Source organism: Lissotriton helveticus, chromosome 4_1 (assembly GCF_964261635.1).
Source record: "Lissotriton helveticus chromosome 4_1, aLisHel1.1, whole genome shotgun sequence".
NCBI lineage: Eukaryota > Metazoa > Chordata > Amphibia > Caudata > Salamandridae > Lissotriton > Lissotriton helveticus.
Genome location: NC_136063.1, coordinates 1121954791 through 1121977618, shown reverse-complemented (window position 1 = coordinate 1121977618; position 22828 = coordinate 1121954791). Strand labels below are relative to the sequence as shown.

At 44.5% G+C, this 22828-nt stretch overlaps 1 protein-coding gene across 2 annotated transcripts in view; it reads right to left on the bottom strand.

Annotated features, from left to right (window-relative positions):
- EPB41L4B (erythrocyte membrane protein band 4.1 like 4B) overlaps positions 1-22828 on the bottom strand; it is a 935352-nt gene that overhangs the window by 521384 nt on the left and 391140 nt on the right. The window lies entirely within an intron of this gene.

Sequence of the window (22828 nt, the reverse complement as noted above, 5' to 3'; positions counted from 1 at the left end):
TAAAATAATCCTTTAAATCCACTACATATTTGACTCAGGGAGGGCCTCGCTGAGTAGAGGTGGGGTTGAGGTGCCAGCCAGGAGATGGCTCGCCCTGCCTCGATCAGCCCACTACCTTTCTATGCGAGCCAATCTTATGTCCCTATGCAACTCTTCCCTCATCTAAAACGTTTCGTGAATCCGAGCACAACAGAATACTCTTACCCATGGCATTTTATGGAACTTGGGCTTTATAGGGATCCTGCCTATTGTATTATTTTATTTGCTGTTCATGTATCCCAGTCCTTCTAACTCTGTAAAGCCCTCTGGTGTTCTTGTAGTGTTGTGGGCCCTGGGCCCACATGTTACCAATAATGGACGCAGACACAGGGTGGCAGGGTACTGGAACTGGCCCAGGGCACGTGTGCCCGGGCCTCTTATTTGCAGGGTCACCTGACTGGTGACGTCTGTGATGGAAGGATGTATGGCGTGTGGTGCAAACAGGCAGAACACTTGAACGTGTTCAGCAAGACACTACAGTTCAGAGCTTTAGGAAAATTTAAAATATTATCAATAATTATTACTGGCTGCTTTCTAAGCTGTGCAGGTGGATATTATTGACATTTAGAATGAGCAGTGAGGTTTAGCCACATTTTAAGCACAAACGGAACAGAGGCCATTTTACTTCCCGCCTATGATCATCTAGGATAGGAAAAATCAAATAAACAATGTTAAAGTAGATGGATTTGATCTTGACACGCCTGTGTGCTATATTTATTTACGTATGGCATACAAATGCAATACTCATTCAAAGTATAAAAAAGTATCAAACAGTAAAATGACAACATATAAACAAGTTGTGAATGAGTGAAATCGATTACAAAAATAAGTAAAAAAACATGAACTGAATGCAGAGACTGTCCTTTCAGTCATGTTACTGAAGTAGCAAACTTTGTAGGCGCTAGCGTGCATGTGCACAAATAAAATGAAGTTGTCGATAGCGAAGAGAGTCAATGACTGAAGTCAGGTGACTCACTGTCCCATGTTGTACGCCTTGGTGGGCAGAAGCAAAATGTTAATGACACGTGAATATACCAATGGATGTAGAGGGTTCAACGCAATCCTCCATGTGTGTATATGAATGTGTATTTTATTGTGTTTTTTTTTTTACATGAGACTGGATAAACACCTAAATCTTCTTTTGGCTATACCTAAAAATGAAACCAGTTTTTCACCATATCAAACAGAGCAAGCGCTTGTATTTTTGGCATGGTAGGAAGACTATCAACGTACTGCTTTTTCCCAGTTAGAGCCATAGTGCATTCTCCCAGTGTCAATCTGGTACACTACAAATGCTAGTCCCTCCAGGTGTCTGCCTAGATTTTTCTTTGGAGTGACCAAACACAAGGGTTTGCCATTTATCACAAAAAACATCTCGGAGAAGATGTGTGCGTAAAACAACACCATTTGTTCTCTCAACACACTATAACGTTGGTATTTGATTTGGAGCAGGGCTGGCTCAAATGAGTCTCTTATTCATGTATGTCATGGCATACAATAACTAACAATAGACAAGGCAACCAAGTGAAGTACAGTATGAAACTCATAAGCTAATATTGTACTAAACGGCACAACACTAAAAAAAAGTAATTTTGTAAGTACTAAAACAGAAACAATACAAAAGCACTAAGGCAAGTATATAAAACACAATCTATAATATACACAAGAGCACCAAAAACAGTGTTTTGTTTAGTAGACAAAAAGTCACCAAAGAGGTCTCTCAATATTTGTGCTTGTGTCAGTCAGTGTTTCAACCATGGCAAACTACTCCACAGGTCATCATCAGGACTGTAGATTATATTACGAGAAGGCCTGAAAAGTCAACATTTCAAGACAGACATCCAAAATGGGCAGGTGCAGGGAATCAATCCAGCATGTGAAACGTGGTGTACATGAGACCTTGCAAATGAGGCAAAAGGTATGTGTTTCTCTAACGTGAAGTATTGGGTGCCAAATTCTACCCTCTGTCTTCCTTCCTATGGTTAATCTCAAATTCTATATTCACCTTCTCCCTTTAAGCACTGATGAAAAATCCTGAGCCTTAGCTGAACCCTTTCCAAACCTTTATTGTTCCCCTATCACTCCCCATGAGGTCTGTTTGGACGATGTTCCTTTTTCTGCACTGTGACCAATCATTTTAGAACGTGGATCAGGGCAGACAGCACTAATAGACATGCTGAAAGCACAACACAGGCTCCGACAAGGACCAGTATCTTTGTAGATAACCCACATCCACCCTCCTAGCATGGCGCTGAGAAAGGCATGAGCAGGCAAGCACGCCATCATCATGGACCAGCAGGACTATGCAAGCGGATGCCATTTATTTGAAACCTCCTCCATATTTATGCCCTCCTGCATCCTTGAGTGAATTTCCTCGTTCTACCTTAATCAATCTAACCTACGTTTACCTGCATTCTGGCAATCATATACATTTTACATTTAATTAATGATATAGTCCTCCTGATAGAGAATCTTCCTTAGTATACACTGATGTATGTAACCAACATTGAGGTTCACAATTCCTTTCCTGTGGAGACTATGTGCCTAAACGTCTCACCATCCTTTCTCAGGCTGTCCAATAAACTTTTTCCATGCCACATCTTCTGACCTGCTAATACAGAGTTACTCCATAACGTTCTGCCCAATACAGATGTACCCTCTTCTTCCCCTCTCCATTTCCTGTAATTCACAACTGTTCTACTGAAGAAATGTAAATCGATATCGTATAATGTTGGCCTAATGTATCCAATATATTAGCATGCCACCTTAGGTAAACCCCTCGTCAATACACTCGAACCATGCATACACTAAGAATCGGGCCTCGACTGAACAAACGCCATTTTGGTCTCATTTCCCTGTACCCCTTCCTTCTTGCTAGGAAAACACGTGACCTGCTACTGTGTAGAAAGCTTGAGAGGTCGGCCTGGGCTATGAACGGATCATTTGTTCTAACTTAGGAAACTCAAGGTCGCATCTGTCTTTCTTGTAGGATGAGCACATTCTTGCAGGCACTGTGCCTGTACTCCCGTGCCCTAGAATGAAAGGGAGGCACCTTTACTGACCTAACCCCGGAATAGCTCGAGCTAAGTTTCGAATCAATCAATTGTGCCTTATATGGGTTTTCCTGTTGGCTTCACGATAAGTGGTACTTTTCCATGTACGGGGGTTTCATGAGGTATGCTGAAAGTATATATGCACTGTTTTGAATGTAATCCAGCAGTCTCCTCTGCGCACCTTTGAGGGTGAAGGCGAGAAAGAGGCTCCCCTATATAGGGCGCTTTGCAAAATAAACGATTGAACCTTCTCCATTGCCGACTGACTTATTCCTGGTAAATAAGGTATATGGGGTATTGGTAAGTATAGCTCTACGGTATATAATTTTAGTACTTCACTACCATGTATTCTCTCTCACTTTTTCCTATTCTTGTTTATCTGTATCGACGCAGGGTCCATCCATGTCCATGAACATCATCGAAAGCCTTGCACCTACTGAGGTCAGGTCACTATTTGCCATCCTAGAGAAGATGGGTGCCATGCCATTCTTGTATGAACCTACCTATTAGCTTTTGCAGGCAGCCCCAACCACCCTTTTAGGGGATGGCTCTCATGCAGTCTCTCTTCTGTCTCCATTCCCAACCAGTGCCGTTAACCATCTCATTCAATTCAATTTAAAAAATGCCAAATATATTAGCAAATAAATACTTCTTCTATTCCCCTCTTAAAAACTTCCTCCATCATTGGTGGGCCTGCATTCAATTTGAAGAACCAAGAGTAGGCTAAACATGCTAAGTCTCTGACATATTTTGTGCAGATCCATCCGATGGGAACCTTAAAAAGGTTTCAACCCACTCTTTAACATTTCCCTCCACCTCCTAGGAATCTGCACAAAACTGAGATACATGCACTAGGTGTAACTTGCTAACTGCCTGCCACATTTGATACAGACAAACAGTGCAAAGGTTATATTGAAAACTGTGTTTCCTTCTTGCTCCTTGATGAATTGGCTCAAAACTTGACATACCAATCAAAAATCAAGCCTTCCAAGCATCTGCCAGATTTTGTGCAGATTCATCACACAGTGCCAATGATCTTACCAAAAGAACACTTCTTTTGCCTTCTTTTTTTTTTTTTTTTTAACTCAGCACTCCCCTTGGTGGATCTTAACAAACATACCCATGCTTAAAGAATGTTAAATGTGTTATGTCCAGCGAGATTTCATGCAGATCGATTGGTGCAAAGTTATTAATATACCTAAAGTATTGTTACATCCTCCTTTAAATTTTCACCTTCCGCATTGGATCTTCCTATATCCTAATATATCAGCACTGGGTATTGCTTGCTAACTGTTTGCCACACTTGACATAGATTGATCAAACAACCCCAAAGTTATGAGCAAATAACAATTCTTTTGACCCTGCTCTGTAACTATATCCCACCTTTATGGACTAATGACATGTAAGGAAGGTAACCAATAACCCCTTGTGAACTTAGGTAACAGTAAACATTAAAGCAAATGGCCAACAAGGGTACAGTTACAAAAAGAAGTACATAAATTAAGTATATATGCGTATTAGTGACCTTTGACACACTAAACTAATCAGAATCATGCAATGAAAAAAGAAAAAACAATAAATGAAGTAATAGGTGTAGTAAAATATTACAAACAATTAGTCTGTATTCAAACATCAGCTACACAGTACAAAAGTAAGTTTCATGGGGTTCTTAAAACAACAAACACATATCCATCCATTATGGGTTTTTTTCTTTTGCATTTTGAGTCTGCAATGATTACAGAAAAATTCACATAATATAACAAAAATGTTTTTATACAAAGCGTATCATTTTCATATACTAACCAGTACCATTCAGCAAGTAATAATTAACACAATAATGCAAAAAGAGAAAAAAAGAATAGTAATCCAAATAAGGACAGAGTAAGATTTGAGGTCTATTCCCAATTTATATCAGGCCAAATTCTTTACCCAGATTTTATAGTTTGAGGGCCTCTAGCCTTAGCAACCGTAAGTTCACATTGATATATTTGACGAAAGATCACCCACTACTCAGTCAACTTCAGGGGAGAGGAGCTATCCATGACCTGGCTATGAAAAGACAAGCAGATACTATTATTATGGAAAATAATTATATAGTACTAAAATCATAGTCAGACTTTTACACCAGAATAATTTCTCTTACAGACAACTGGAAATCAAACCCAAGGTGAGATGTTATCAGAATGCCACATCAGCCCAGTAATTCTGAAGTGCCGGACATCCGACATACATGTGCACTATATCAGCCGCATAGCAATGACAAAGGACAGTAAGCCTTATCCAAGCCCCAGGCTGGGGTCCACTTAGAGATCCGGTTGAGTGTATAATAAAGCCTATGAACGGTCCTAAATTGATGCGATTTTAAACTTTGTCATCTTAACTTTGCAGAGAGAACGTCTGATATAGTAAACTGATGGAAACTTTACCAGGTGCCTTAAAGAAATAAAACAAGATATCAGATGTTTTGAGGTCTATTAGCTCCTTGCATGAAGTAATCCCGCACCTGCAAATACTTAAAAAAGATCCATTGAGGGGGGCTTGGTTTGAGGCAAAAGGAAAAAGGCGGTGTGAGCGAGCAGCACTGCCTCAAGGGGACGTGTAAACAGACTTTTGGTGAAGATTCGTGGAAGTACTTTAACTGTTACAGCTAGAGATTATGCCACTACATCAAGAAAAAGGTTCTGACTGTTTAGGACCGCCAGAGTGTGACGACGGAGTGCTCTGGTTTCCACTGCTGACTCACCGACCAACGGGAGCCTCCATACTGCGGAATGACAAGGCCGCCGGGTCCAATCAGACCGGTGCTCATGGAAACTCCCTGAGCCTCCCTTGGTCATTTAAGAGTCTCGAGCTCTAGAAAAGTATGGAACTGGCATTCCACTCCCTTATACAGGAGACCTACCTCCATTAAGGATAAACCATCAAGTAGATTGAGTGGGGGTCCTACCAGAGAGAAAAAGCAACACCACAGCACCACAGCATAAGGGGAGTCCGACAAAGATATTCAAACAAAAGCGGAACTGGAGCCCAACAAATATTTAGGGGGACAAAGGAAAAGTAAGGTGAAACTGAAGACGAAAATAAAGTGATAAGCAAGCAAGCTTTAGCCCGGGCAACTCACCACATTCTGCCCGGCCGCTGCCAGTTGCTTTCATCTCTGTGCGGCAGCCGAGTCCTGCACAGATTTTGAACATCGGGGGGAGAAAGATCATTCAGGTAAAACCATGAATAGTGAAGGGAAAGTCGAATGACTCCGAATGTCTGCAGCAATGCACGTGGCATGCCTGGTTCTAAAATGGCACCTGAATGGTGACAATAATATGCTGTGAACTGCCTGACCTTAATATGGCCCAAGACTTGTGACACACCTAAACGAATTCAGTGTGGTGAGACGGAGGATCATAGCTAATACCGAAGTACATAAGAGCGGTCCACAGGAGGAAGGTATCGCTGCAGTTAAACAAATAAATGTACTGGATTCTGGGTGATTCCAAGTGTCTGCAGCAATGCACGTGGCGTGCCTGGTTCTAAAATGGCGCCTGGCCTGTGACAAGATAAACTGTGATTGAACATTGGTCCATAAAATAGCCAGTTGAAGCAATGGAGGAATGTGGCTGGAATTAACTTTAGGCTTCAACTTTACGAATTCGCTCTGACTAAATCCCCAGAACATAAAGGCAACCGGAGATCATTACTTTGGGATGCGAGGAACCTTCGCTGCATTAACACATTAACCCATTATAACCTATACAACGGAATCAGTACTGGAACTAAGATACCACCAACTAAGGTGGTTGTTGTTAGATACCTCTGGTTACACCATTTCCTCCAGGTGCTCGACGATCACTACAGGCAATGGCAGGGGTACAACAAAAGGCCAAGGCACAGTGCAAAACTCTTGATCTGGAAAATCCCGAGAAGAGATTTTTTTGTTTTGTTTTTACAATTTTTATTGTGGTGTTATCTGAGCATAATGACACAGAGTATCCCGCTATACAGATCTGCACAGGAGACCCAATTTGCCTTGCGCATCATACAGCCGTTAAGCCCACATCCCGGGGGCCGGGCGGCGTTATATAACAGGACAGCTCAGAACAATACAATTGACAAAATTGCGGTAACAGTGACATGTACATCACTTTTTAATATAAACAACCCCAAACAAGAGGTCACCGCCTACCATTTCGTGCCCGGTGAAACCGGCATCCCCTACATATGGGCATTACCTATATTTACCCGTTGACTAAGTAGTACAAGTTGGCCCAGGCTTGAGGCGGTCACAGGCTACATCTACGCTAGCGCCACCCGCCGGACCGGAACTAGCGCGCTATTGACCAGCCTCAGGGTGAGGGGAGAGGGAAGGGACATCAGCCGCCTTCATCCTCCTGCACCATGGCCGTCATCTCTAGCCGCCTTCTGTATTCTAAAAAAACTCCCCAAACATGTTTGGGCCGGCTCTTAAGCGGCAATAGCTCACTTTAGTTCTCAGACTGCATGCAACAATAGGTCAAGTCCCTCGTCCAATGTTCTATCTTGGGAAGGGGCCCTCATCCAGCACATGGCTAGCCGTCTTTTTGCCATCAGGAAACCCATTTCCACAATCCTGCGACGTGCCTTCGGCAATGGCCTCAAGAAGCCTAATAGTGCTAGCGCCGGGGAGGGTGGAATGTCTGTCTCCAGTGTGTTGCTCAGTTCTCTGAATACTTTACTCCAAAAGCTCTGCACCCCTGGACACTCCCACGCCAGATGTAGGAACCCCGCATTTTGCATTTTACACCTCTCGCATGTCGCGCTCTCACGCAGCCCAAAGCGATGTAGCCTTTCGGGTGTGTGGTATACTCTGTTGAGGTACTTGAAATGCACCAGTCTACGGCTGCCGTTCAGGGAAACGGACCTCGTGCTACTACAGCAATAGCGCCACATGTCGTCATCTATAATCGTGTCCAAGTCCCGTTGCCAGTCAGAGCGCGCCTTAGAATGCCCAGCCTCTCTCTGCGCCATGGCAATCCTGTACATAATAGAGACCAGCTTCCTCGGGACTTCCGCCTTAATTACGTGAGTAAGTTCTAAGATGTCAGGAGGTTCCTGCAAGTCTTCACCCAGTTGTTCCCGCCAAGCATCCCTGACTCATCATGAACCCCACCTGCTCTGGTGCCACCAGCTCAGGGGCCAACAGAGCCAGCCTAGTCGCTAGGAACTTAGCGTATATTTTGGTATCAACGTTCAGTAGCGACAGAGGCCTGTATGAGCTACACTCCTTCGGGGGTTTGTCTGGCTTTGGTATGGCAACTATTAGCACTTCCCTCATCGTCTTCGGCATCTGCTCCGTCTCGCCCACATCCGCGAACAAAGCTGATAAATGCGGGAGCAACAGGTCTAAATACGTCTTATAGAAGATAACCGTCAGCCCATCTGCCCCGGGGGCGCTTCCCGCCCTCATTCCCACCCAGGGCCTCTCTGATCTCGTCATGTTGATGGGGTGCATTAAAAATTCCCGCTGTGCGTTAGATAAAAACGGGAGCTCTATGTGTTCTAGGTAGTCTAGAATGTCCGCTTCTCCACCCGTCGCTCTGGAGCTGTATAAATCAGTGTAGTATTCCCTGAACCGCTGTGCAATCTCTACTTCTCCAGTGAGTGCGACACCCTCCTTAGATCTAATTTCAGTGATCGTGATTTTCCTGCGCTGCTACTTCACCATGTTGGCCAAGATCGCTCCCGGTCTGTCCCTCTCTCCATATATCCTAGCTGTGGCATATTTCCCTAGATGCTTGATTTCCACGTCTGCCTTCGTCTGATAGTCTGCTAATAGCTTTTTCATTTCTTCGCTGTCCGCATCAGTGCCTCCAGACACTTGGCGAGCTTCACATTCTGCCAATTGCCGTTCCAGACTGGTCAGCCACTGCCGGATTGAGCGGAGGACCCCTGAATGCATGCTCATGGCTATCCCCCTGATATACACCTTAAACGCTTCCCACACAGTTTGGAAGCTGTCAACTGACCCGATGTTCGTTTCAAAAAGCGTCTCTATCGCAACGTGCAGCTCTTCTCTGAATACGGAATCTAGTAGGGAGTACGGTGGGAACCGCCATAGGAATGGGGGGATTACTGTCCTAGGCGTCGTTAGTTTAATCAATATGGGAGAATGGTCAGAAAGCGTTCGAGGCAACACTTGGCGCCTTCGCACCCGTGTAAGCAGGCCCGACGTGGCCTGCCAGTAATCAATGCGTGTAGAAATGTTGTGGAAAGCTGAGTAGTGTGTGTATCCCCCCTGCGTGGGGTATAAGGTGCGTCACACGTCTGCCAGGTCCTCGCTAATTAGTATTTTGGCCAATTCCCTAGCCACCTTAGCCTGTTGTCTAGGCGGGCCACTCGAGCGGTCCATCTCAGGGCTTCGAGTCACATTGAAATCCCCGCCCCACAGGGCAGCAAGGCCTGGCAAACCCTGGGTGATTTCAGCTAGCCTGGCATAGAACTCGGGACAATCATAGTTTGGGCCATATAGATTAACGACTAGTGCCTCCAACCCCCTGCCTGCCACCTTTAAAATTACATAGCGGCCTGGCGGATCCGCTCTAAGCAGAGTCAGAGTGAAGTCTGATTTTGGGTTCACCCATGTTAACACCCCCCTCGCATGTGTGGTGAAACCAGCGGCATTAATCTGTCCTCTCAGCCATCTGTCTCTCAGCCTAGGGTTCCCCTCGGGTAGGTGTGTCTCTTGTATTAAGGTCAAATCAATGTGGTGTCTAGTGAAATAATTTGGCACTCTGAGCAGTTTGCGATGGTCGTTCAGCCCATGTACATTCCACGTCAGGGCACTTAGACTGCAGTCGCCTGTGCCCACTCCTGTGTCATTAGATGTGTCATGCACGGTTACCGGAAGTCAACATTATCACGTACCTAGTAGAATTGTGGGGATAGGTATCAGTAGACATGTGCTGGCCGTCACCTCTAAACAAAAACGAAAACTCCTGTGCACCTCTCCCCCCACCTCCAACCCACCCCAACCTCAGCCACACTCCCAAAACAAGAGCGCATTGCAGTGCTACGCAACCTCCCCCCCCCCACTGCCCCCCCCCTCCCACCCACAGCGGACCACCCCCAACTAGGTCGTGAAAATCTGACCCCAGAACCTGCCTCCCCCCGCCCTCCCCCCTCCCCAAACAATAAACCCAAAAAAGGTGTTACCACTTGTGGGCGAAGGTTGCCACGAGACATTGTGAAAGGCGAAAACTATCACAGTTCATAAAGCTCGTCTCGGCTGCGCCAGCCGACAGCTGGCTGCTCCTCGTAGCTGGATTTATCAATATGGTGCCCGACTTCAAACTCTATTCGGTCCTGGTCGTCCAGTCTGCCACCCGATGCTTCATCCAGCAAATCTCGGTCGAGGATTTCCTCCGCTCAGTTGCCCAGGTTTTTAGTGCTTTCTGCAGTACCTTTGGCTCCGTGAAAATATGTGATTGCCCATTCCTGTTGACTTTCAGCGTAGCCGGATAAAGCATAGCATAGTCCAACCCCAGATCGCGTAGTTGTCTTTTCATGGGGACGAAGTGCTTTCTTGCCTCGTGGACTTTGGCCGTGAAATCAGGATACAGAGAGATGGTGGATCCCTCATACTTTAGAGTCTGTTTCTCTCGAGCGACACGTAAGGCGGCGTCCCTGTCCCTGTAATTTAGCAGTTTAGCAATTAATGGTCTCGGAGGGGGACCGGGCTTTGGGCATGGAGCTAATGTACGGTGTGCGCGTTCCATGATAAAGGTGGTGGAAAACACCCCCCTCACCCAGTAAGGTGATCAGCACGCGTTCAATGAAGGGCTCCATCCTGCCCGTTGAGGTCGTATCGGGAAGGCCAAGGATACGCACGTTGCAGCGACGTGAGCAGGCCTCCAAGTCCTCCGTCTTGTCCTGCAGTACTTGTAAGACTCTGCCCAACTGCTTGTGCTCTGTGTCCAGAGTGGTTCGCGCCTCTTCCACCTCCGTCAGCCTCATCTCCGACATGTCGAGTCTCTCTGCATGCTTGTCCAGCCTTTCTCCCATTCTGTCTATTCTGTAAGTGAGCGCATCCATCTTGGCCCCAAGCGATGAGATGCCCTCCTGCAGCCCCCTCTCCATGGACAGCAGCATACAGCGTATATCTTGCTCCTGTTCCGGTGGCGTGGCAGGTGCACTGTCGCCCCCCACACCGCTGCCTTGTGTCTTGGCATGCGTTTGAGCGAATGGCAACTTAGATTGAGTCCGGTCTTCCCATTTTAGCTCGCCAGGGAGTCATGCACCTTCAAAGTTTTTGTTGACTGCACTGCGTTCAGCTCTGGGACCAGGGGCTCAAGGGGCCGCCACCACACCTCACTCCTCCGCCGTCAGTGAATGGGGCCACACAGCAGCAGCAGAACAGAGGCTGCCGTCATGCCGCAGTCCAAGAGAACAAACAGCTCCACTGTCCAGACCTCAGGCCAGGGTTTCCAGGGGTGTCGCTCCTCTCCTGTCACCACCCCCACACTTCCATCAGTGTCAGGTTCTCCCGCAGGAAAGCCACCGCACCTCACGTTCTCAAAGGGGGCCGGGTAACTCCCAAGGATATTCGTGGTCCGTGTCCAGGGCCACTAGACCGTCCCTCACGCCACCTCTCAGCAGCGGGCTGCTTATGGTGTGTGGCGCCTCACTTCAGACACGGCGCCCTTGACTCCGGCCGTCTTTCGCTGGTTGTGACTCGTGTGGAGGGGGGGAACCGCTGCAGCAGCGCCAGTTTGCTTCGATTAGTGGGGAGGGGGGAAGGTAGTGAGACCGCAGCTCCACCGTGTGCGCCAATGCCCCCAGCCACCACCTCTCAGGCAGCGAAGACTCCCTCCAGGCCCCGGCTGCATCCGCGTCTGTGCCCCCACCGCGCCTCCTCACAATCACCAGGGCCCCCCCCCTCAGCTCCCGCAGTGTCGGGTCTAGGATCGGTCTCCGCCGCGGGGGCGGGGGTCCCAGCTCGTCCTCGGCCTCCAGGCGGGCTCCCCCGTGGGACGTTGTGATAGCCGCACTCCGACCCCCAGACCGGCTCCGCGTTTGATGGGCAACGGCAGCCATGTGGTCAGCCTCACCTCGTCAGCCAGGTGCAGCTATAAGTTTATTCAGGCCCTGGTACGCAGCAGCGCCCGGGCTCGCAGGTCCAGCGGCGCGCCCCACTTGCAGCGGGCCGCACATAATGCTACATCGGCGAGGGGCACTGGTAATTGAGGCCGGTGTTTCTGGGCCTGCTTTTCCCTCCGGGCAGACCCCAGCCAGTCTTCGGGATCGGGCGAATTTAGCGTAGTTCCGCAGCTCAACGGGTGTCGGACAGTGGCGCCAGTGTCCGTCACAAATGGTCAGTGGTTCCAGCAGCCGTAGGACCAAGGATTTTGCAGGATATTTAGTTGGCTTTGGCGGAGCTCGAGAGTTATGCGCCCATTTTGGACCCGAGCAAGCTGCGCCCCCCCCCAAATCCCGAGAAGAGATACGGCAAGCACTCATTACTGCTGGCGCCTGAAGTGGTACCTGAACGATCCTTCCAGTGGTTGAATATATGCGAAGTAGTAGAATTGGGAAAAAATCTGGCACTAGAGTGACCGAGAAAGAAAATCAACCCTTAAGAGGGTTAAATCCGACCCGCCAAACCCAGACTCTCCGATCAAGAACAAACGGGTCATAAGCGTAAAGATGGAGTCAATACTAGTGAAACTAGCAGAGGTCAATGAACTAGAAAAATCTACAAAAGAAAACATACTCCATGCAGCTAGGAATCTCAGCAATGCAACTAGAGATTAAAGAGACCAACCAAAAGATGGTTGAAGCGGAAAACAGATTAAGTGAACTGGAGGATAAATGGCCCATACGCAAAAGTCAATATCGAAGATTGAGGCGTCCTCCGGATCATATGCAAAACAACTATCAGACCTACAAGATAGAAATCGGAGAGGGAACCTGCTAATTTTTGGCATGCCAGAGGGCAGCGAAGATGAAGCGAGCTCTTGTGTGTCATTCCTAGAGAAATGGTTACCGCAAGCCACAGGCTTGATCTTTGAAAAACCGCTGGAGTTTGATAGCGCTCAGAGTTCCAGCCAAAAGAATGGTGAACCACCTGCATCCAAGGCCCATTGTCTGTAAGCCACTAAGGTTCCAGCACGTAGAACTCATCCTTGCCTTTACGAGGAAACAAAACCACATTATATGGAACACCACCAACATTTTTTTTGCACAAGACTACTCCAAAATCACGGTAGACACCAGGAAAAGTTTTCTTGCTCTATGACCTAGGCTGAAAGCGCAGGGATATCAAATCTCATTTACGGGTCCTTCCAGATACCGCGTAATGGCGCAAGGTCCTCCTCATCTATTCACAGAAGGTGAAGCCCTGAGAAGATTCCTGGATAAGGCTGAGGAAAACAGGATGGATATCTCTACACCAAGTGACCCGGCAGTGAGACCAAAACAGTTAGACCGAAGTGCTGACCCTCACAAGTAATGCGGTAAACCAAGGCACCATGTCTATTGTACATTCTGAATGTTCGCGGAACCGTCTCAATCCGTGCCCCAATGTTCATGCTTATGTTCATACTTATATTTGAAATGAAGTATGTTTCGACGTAGTAGTATGCGGTAATAGGTAATGAAGGTTAGAATAATTTCCAGAACAACCAATATCGGCAATTTTGACTCACAGTAACAATGTCTGTCAACCTCAGTACAATTTGAGGTAACGGTATAGAGGAGTAGACATTTCAATGTTAGAATAACAATCAGTGCAGATAATTTCGACTGATGCCTAGCAGTTAAGATGACTATCGAAACATTCTTAATGACTTACTGTTGATCTCAAAGATCTTGGTATTGATCTCAATGATCCAGTTTCCTCAACTGCCTTAATGTCTTAAAATGCTCGAGCTGTAAAGTACACTCCTAATGTTTCAAGTGTTCCTAGATCCAAGTATCCCAACTGTTTCTATTTACTAGATTTAGGGCTACAGCTTCTGGCTGCAGGACTACAGTCAATAGTCATAATGTTATCACCACGAATATCAAGTTAACTAGCACCCTTAGAGGAACGCTTTCCTGGTTTTCGCCATGCCTGTCTTTAGCAGGGGGGGGGAGAGAGGACGGGTTAGGGAGGGGGAAGAGGATTTAGGTTATGCTATTTTTACTGGTACACTTGGAGTTTATTCTTTCTTTATTTTCCTTCATACTTCTTTTTGATTTTCGCCATTGGAACATTAGCACACCACATTTGTTCTTACAACACTCATGATCATAGGCAAGTACATGAAGGCCAGGAGGGGGTCGACCCACCTAGTCTTCATGGACTTGTCCACTGCTTTCAACGCAGTGAGCGGGGGGAAGTGTGGACATTGATGGAAAATATGGGTTTTGAAGAACCCCTCATTACCCTTTTGTGAAGGCTACATGCATCTACTACTGTAGCTTTTCGCTTTGATCCTGGAGGAGAGAAGACTAGGCCCATTGCTTCCACCGAGGGGGGTACATCATGGTTGCATTCTGGCCTCTTTTTTATTCTTAATATATACAAATGGAATAGAATCATTCCTGCTAGAACAGCAATTGGACTTCCCAAGCATAGAAGGTAAACAGGTTCCATTGCTGTCTTATGCAGATGATACAATGTTGATGTCCTTAACGGCTAATAGCCTCCCAAAAAGTTTGAACACTTTTACCTAATTTATGATGGAATTGGATTTAAAGGTAATTTTATTAATTCATTTATTATGGTATGTGGTCCAATTCGACAAAAACAAGAACATATATCGTAAAGGGAAAAAATCATTGACTAGGTGTCAAATTTTACTTACCTGGGAAATGTTTTTAATAATAAATTAAATTGGCATAATCTAATTGTGGCTAGGAGTCAATATACCAGTAGAATAATAGAGGGGCTTTTTCATTTTGCTGGTAAATTTGGACATAAGCCGGTAGCAGAAATGTTAATTTTAATATAAATCGAAATGTCTGTCAGTAGCCACCTTTGGCGCAGGAGTATGGGGCTACCATAAAAGTTCCTAGATCCAGATTCTAGGGAACAAATTCTCAAAAAGGTTATTGATGATTCCTAACAGTTCTTCAACATTCTTCTGTCGCTCTGAAATGGGTCTGGATTACGTAAAAGATAGGATAAATATTGCCCCGTTGATTTTATGGGGAAAATCTGGAGCTCTGAGGACTTAATGTTCTCAAGGAGTATCCTTAGAGATTGTATGAATCTTGATAAAGCAATGTCACTTCCTTGGCAACGTTATATCAAAGATACTTTTTATAAAATAGGCTTGGAAAATTACTATGATAATCCAAAGGGAATCCAACTACACATGAAACAGGTTATAAAAAGATGCATTTCATACTGAATTATGTATGTCTAACCCGGATCATGAATCACTAGATTGAGTGTTTCCAAGTCAACAGGAATTTTACTTGTCTTTTACCAAGCACGCCCAATCATGTTTCCTAATGACCAGATTTCGTCTTTGCACATTGACCTTTCTTGTGGCTTTCCCCAATCAGGCAGGTTGGTGTGAGAGACTAACCCCCTGTCCCTGTAATAATGTAGCCCATCAGAGCACAATGCACTTTATGGAAATCCGTCCTATCAGGAGGGTTTTAATTATTTGCGGTCATTATCTACTGCAGCCAACTCCAGCGTTGTGCTTAACTTCATTAGAACTGCACTCTTAATCAGGAAACGCTATGAATCGTAAAATGCATTTAAATTTTAGTGATTTTAGGGTTTTTTAATATCTTGCGTAAATTTGTTGTAGAGCGGTAGGAGGTTTTCTTCAAATTTCTAGAATATCTGCTGGGATAATATGACCTAGGAAAAGAAAGTAGGTGTACTACATATTTAATCTTTGCACACAATTTTTCCTATGTATATTAGGCCTTGTTTTTTAATGTATGAATATACATTTTAGTGATTTTAGGGGTTAACATCTTGTATAAATATGTTGTACAATGGCAGGAGTGTTAAGATATTGGGGTAAAGTGCATATGGCTAAGGTGTGACAAGGCAAGAATGGGGTGGGCGCATAGTCTAGGAAGGTGAATGATTTTTAATAATGTGGTGTGAAAGGGAAGGTTAACTCGATAGTAAAAGCAAGAAATGTTTAAATAGAGAGGAAGAGGAGTGAGGTTTGGGGGCCCAGGTGCTCGTTAAAGGAAACTAACATTGGTGAAAAGAGAGGTTGCATATATTAAAAATGTTGGGACCACCTAGGAGTCAAAAGTGACGGTAGCAGAATGTTGTTTGATACAGAGGAGAGGAACACATTTAGAAGCGTTGTTTTCAAAAGGATTTGAAGTGCAGTAAATTCGTGTTGTGGATTAATATATTGTTTTGATTATTTAGTGCTGTATCTAACTATAATACGTGTTTTATTGATATTTCCAGTAACCCCTGACGAAGGGCGAAATTGCCCGAAATGCATTGGGTTAATAAAATACTGCCATGGTGAAGTTATGCATCTGTACTTGTTCTTGGAAAAAGGTCCGGATGGACGAACCTGAACATGAGAAAACTTTGTAAATTGGCATGATGTCTGACGTGTGGAAACAAACAGAAGGCTTTTAAGAAAGAGAAAAAAATATGAAAATTATGAAATTGAGGACGAAAATTATCTACATAGGATGAATTGCGCAAGTAGCATTTTGCTGTGCCATTGGTTTTGGGGCAGAGTGCTGCCCCAGCAGATAAATATTTAGTACAATGGCAGGAGGCTTTTCTTCAAACTTCTAGAATCACTGCTGGGATAATCTGACCTAGGAAAAGAAAATATAGTACTGTATATTTAATTTTTGCACAAAATGTTACTATGTATATTCTGTCTTTCTTTTGTTAATGTATGTATGCAAACTTTTATGATTCAATTGAATCAAATAAAGTCATTTGAAGAAGCACTCATGAAACAGGGATTCTATTCTACAAGCAATCATTACTATTACCGCAGACATGGTCAATGACACTACCCACTAGGGGAATACAGCTTAGTAATTAAGGCTCTGTTACTTATAGTCAACCACTCGGGCCAATATCAGGCTCTACGCTTCAAAGTCAATATATGCTTTATTCGGTTAAAATTTTAAAACCATCAAAGCGCAGTACAAAACGAAAATTTCATAGGATAATGTAATTAACAGATTGCAAATATGCGTATTTTATAGTTAATACAAAAACCGTGTGAAATGCCTAACCCCACAATGAAACAATACTTGGAGTTCAAATAATTAATTTAAAACATTTGTCACCCATTGAGTATTCCTTATAAAATTCCCTAAATCATTTAAAATTCCTCTTTCATAAAATCACTGCAGATACAAAGGTGGGGAATTGGGGTCACAGTTACTACACCTTGTTTCTTCATCTAATGGCCCCCGTGAGGTAGCTAGCTACCCCAAAGCACACCAACGGGGACCCCAGGCATTGCAAATATGCCAAGGCCGGCCTAACCTGTTCAAAGTTATAACCCTTTAACAATGGCAATATACATTTCTTGCGTAATAAAACGTAAAAATCACAGAAAAAAAACATATGTAGGGTATTCTGCTCTGAGAAATTATCGCAGGGGCAGGGCCCAAGACCCCCCTCCTTGGGAAAGCCTTTTGGAAAAGATAATAGCCATGGGAGCATGTTATACTTGAATCTTGTCAATACAAACAAATGAAATGGCTTGTTTATATAAGTCAAGTATGGCTGGATTTCACTCCCTATACTCAGCATTACAAAGCTCCTGACTGAAGGTTTGACCAACTCCCCTTCTTCCCTCATTAACATTGCCCTGTTTAAAAACTGGGATTTTATGGCTTTGATGGCCACCTTGCTTAGCGCCCTCGGATTTGTAAACAGGTCGGGGCTGCCCAATATATCCATTTGTGTTTTAATATATCTAATCCATGAAATGTCAAGGATTATCAATTGGTTTAGGTTAGGCGATTGCTGTGCCCAAATTCTTAGCCAACCTAGTAGTGGGGCCACAGCAGTCTGATTTAGAATGTAACTAACACCCACGTCCTCATGCATATTAAAAGTAGCAGCAGATGCTGGGAGCGACACCAGTTTTAGTAAAAAGATGTTTTCTGCTACTTGTATTTCACTAGCATCTATGTAGCCCCATACCTCACTCCCATATAGCGCCATGGGGACACACTTTGCATTATATATTTTCATAAGGGCTGGGAGTGGCTTTGAACCTATCCGTTTTGCAAAACCCAAAACAGCCCCGGTAGACCTAGATAAGCAGTTCTTTTTAAGGGTAAGCTGCATAGCCCATGACCTTTTCTCATCAAATAGTATCCCTAAATATGGGAAGATTGGAACTTTAATGACTTCTAGGCCTTTGCAGAAAAATCTTGCATTTTTTGCCCGCTTCCCACCTATCCTCATAGAATGTGACTTCTTGAAATTGGTTATTAAATCAAGAGAGTCCATAAAACTAATAAAATGATCTAAAAGCAATTGCAGCGCTCTTGCAGTTCTAGCCACCAGAACTGCATTGTCTGCATATAGGAGTGCTGGAATCTTTTTAAAACCTACTCTTGGGATATCTTTGCAAGATGATATTAATGTGTCTCCCAAGTTGTTTATGTAAAGCGTGAACAGTAAAGGGGCAAGGATACATCCTTGCCTTACTCCACACTTGACTGGCCACGCTTCAGTTAAACTCCCATTTTCATTATAACGGACCGTTGCGGTATTGTTTCCGTGTATATCAGCCAGGAAGGATACTAGAGCAGGTTCCAGCCCAATGTCAGAGAGAAGGGCCCATAGCTTTTGCCTATTTACAAGGTCGAAAGCAGTGGACAGATCCATGAAAGCTAAATGGATGTCCCCCTGCTTTGCGACCGTGTACTTTCCTATGACCAAATGTAAGTTGAGGCATTGGTCTACTATACTTTTCCCCTGTCTGAAACCATACTGCAAGTCCGAAATGATGGAATTTTTGTCCAGCCAATCTGTGAGACGTGCTAGTACAACTTTTCCCATTATCTTGGCAGCAGAGTCCAAGAGTGAGATTGGCCTATAACAGGCCGGATCTTCTCTTGAGCCCTTTTTATATATTGGACTATAACTGCTTTGCACCAAGACTTCGCCAAACCAGCCTTGGTGGCAGCATTAAAAACACAAGTTAAAACCTTTGCCCACACACTTGGATCAGCCCTGTACAAGTCCGCCGGGACCCCATCCGGGCCCGGTGCTTTCCCCTTGGCTGCGGACACAATTGCCTCCATGACTTCCTCCTCCTGGAAAGTAATTTTCGGTGCCTGAATAAAATCCCCATGGGGAGTAGGTAACGAGTGAGTACTCACAGAGTACAGGCCACTAAAATGTTCCACCCATCTTTCTGGGGAGATGAGGCAGTCCTTGATTGTGTTATCTGCCTCATCAAAACCTGGACTATTAATCACTTTCCAGAAATGGGTACTACTTTTTGGGTACTGGCTTGACTCAGCTCGTCCCAAGCCATCTCCTTGAGCTCGGTTTTCCTCGATCTAATTACATTTTTATAAGTCCTCCTGGCCTCAGTGATCCTAATAGTATCCCTTACAGGATCCTTCAGGACCAACATGAGGGCAGTGTGTGCAATAATGCACGCTTGGTCAAACCAATTTTTTCGTTTCTTTGGCCTTGGTTTGCCCCGCCAAGTCAGGTTGACCGTTATCTGATTTGGGATGAGGTCAAAGGCACCTAAAATTTCCCTGGACTCAGCGCCCGTATTAGTACAAAGGCTGAAATCCTCACGGTTACTATTGTACAAGTTACTAAGAAAATCAGCCGGAGTAATTCCCTCCCATCTCAGCCTTCGACCCTGGCAATTGGCAACTATATTAGAATTTGAAATAAGAGTCAAAGGTATCTCACATTTAAGGGCCTTAATTTTAATGTCCATCCTAAGGGGATTATGATCACTCATCCCAACCTGTCTAACTCCAAAGGAGCCAATACGGTCCATCAGGGGACATAACACTAAAATATAATCAATAATGCTATCATGGCCTTGACCTATATAGGTTGGGATCGAGTTTAAAATATCTGATTGTTCTGTGCAAAAAAAGTAGTGGGCAGCTAAAAGACTCTAGATACGACCCGCTCCTCATATGTTCAAAATGTGTGAGCCCCTGCGGGGCAAATTCATACTCAATACTTTGCAAACAGTTTAGGTGACAAGCATGAATATTAAAATCTCCAAGAATTATAAGATGGTAAGGTGTATCATTGTTAACTTCAAAATCGTCTAAAGAGGAGGACAGCGCTTTTAAATGATCTAGTTCGTCTGTCCTGGTGAAAGAATTAAAAAAATTTACCACTAGTAAAGCTGGAAGATTATTTCCCTCCAACTTAACGGCTAAAATATTTTGGGAATTTGACACAACCAACTCTAGGCTATATAGCAATTTTAGGCTAAATAATAACAAGAGTCCCCCCCTCGCTCTCCCCATTAATGATGGTTCAGCAAACTTGCTAAAGGAGAGGTAACCATCCAAATGATAGCAATCTCCAGTCTCCCATGTTTGCAACACAATACTACTCGATTTGAAATGGCGATCTAACAGACGCACACGAGGCACTCCGGGAATACGTGCCGGCCAACTGAATGAGCCACGAACGCAAACTACCCAGGTGCACCAAGAAAATCAATACATACAGACCTTCCCTCTAAATCAGAGGCAGAAAGGATATTCGCCAAAAATAAACAAGAATAAATCGTTGTCATACAAGACACTTTGAGGATCACGATAGGAAAAGCGAAACCGAGTGCAAAAAAATGGAATGACACCGTATTTGAAGCTTTCCATCTGTTTTCTCTTTAAATATCGAGGAGTTTGGGAAATCATTCAAATTTATAAAAAAACGACCCCAGGTAGAAAAACAATTGACACAACCCACCAAGATGCAATTGCATAGGTGACACACTGATTGTGGAGAAAATCATAGATATTGTCCTGAGGAAGGAGGCCATAATCATTCAAGGCTTCCGAAACGCATAGACGCATTTACAAAGGGTTACATTCGGAGTTGCCAAAAAACATATTGGGTACAAGGAAGAAAAATCCTTCCCAGTGTTGCCAAACAGTGGGTCCGAATTAACAAGAATAAGACAAAGTCATTGTCTTTTCCCATCTTTCTCCATTTCCACATTAGGTGGATTTATTGTACATTGTATGTGTTTTTAATTAGAATGGTAAATGGATTCACATGTTTTTTTATTTAAATAAACTGTATATTTTTACATAAATATTGTTTTTTCCTTCTGGTGAGGGTTCCCCGAGTAAAATGTTGATATTTGAGTGAGTGATGCAGACTGAGTGAGATAGGTCTCTGAATTCCTTTGGAGTCTGAGATAACTTGATCTCCCACAAGGAAAACATTTTTCTTTACTTGATAATTCACTAACAACCTACTAATGACACTAAAGGAGAACGAAAGCACACTACTAAACAAAATCACTTAACTACTGAATGGGTGGTCACCAAAATGTGTCTACTGATGGGGCAGAGTCGAAACAATTAAAATGATGATTAGTGTTCTCATTAATTATATAATTAGCATGCTTCCAATGACATTATCAGAGGCATTTTCTTGGAAAGTAGACAAGATCTTTAACTACCTCCTGTGGCAGGTGAAGAAATCAAGAATCGCCTTAGATAAACTCAAGCTGGGTAAGACTAAAGGAGGAGTAGGTCTCACCAATTTCAAGGCATATTAAACAGCCTTTTTATGCAAACAGGGTGCATCATGGCTTAAAGACAACCCAACCTATCAACCTATATGGCTAGAGATAGAAAAGAACCTGATCAAGGGTATTCCCCCAATTGCATTCATGACATTGAACACCTCTACATTATACAAAACACATGACAGGCACTTTTACGACTAGATAAGCATTTCACTATCAAATTTAGCACCTCAAACATGGCAACACTTAGGCATAAGATAAGGATAGGTCAGACTTTATACTGGCAAAGATCTGTATATAGGGTCTTCCCCCAAATCCTTTCTCAATCTTTTTTTTTTTTTTTTTTTTTTGAGCATTTTGAATTTTTATTTTATACAAAAAGCAAAACAAACACTAAAAAGGCGAATGCATGGTAATTAAGGTCAGCCCAAAGAACGGAGGGGATGGTCCACGAACAGGAGAACATACCCAGAGCCCTGAGGCTCCAACAAGGTCGGGGGGGAAGGGGAGCAGCGGGGAGAATCGAAAATGCAAAAAACAGCATGAAAGGGTTCCGGGAACGCTCGCCTAGGGAGATAAGAGAACCTCAGCAGTGCCTACAAGGGGAGGGGTACAGATATCCCCACGATATTCATTCCACTGGCCCCAAATCTTCGTCCACGCCCTGGGTCTGCCCCTGGCCACATAACCAGTCTTCTCACGAAACATGGACCAGTCCATGTTATCCTCCCATTTCGAGACCTCAGGGGGCCTGGAAGCGCCCCAGAGTTGCGCGACATCCCGTTTCGCAATCATGTAACCCAAGGTAGCCCATCTGGTCTGGGCCACAGAGTAGTCAGTGGGCTCCCACACATTCAACAGACATCGTCGAGGCTCCGGCCGCAGGGCCACACCAGTCACGTCAGTCATCACCTCAAGCACAGCAGTCCAGTAAGCCGCCACAACCGGGCACTCCCAAAGAATGTGTAAAAAGGTAGCACTCGACCCACAACCACGCTTACATAACCCATCCAAGGAAAAGCCCATCGTCACCAGACGCGGACCAGT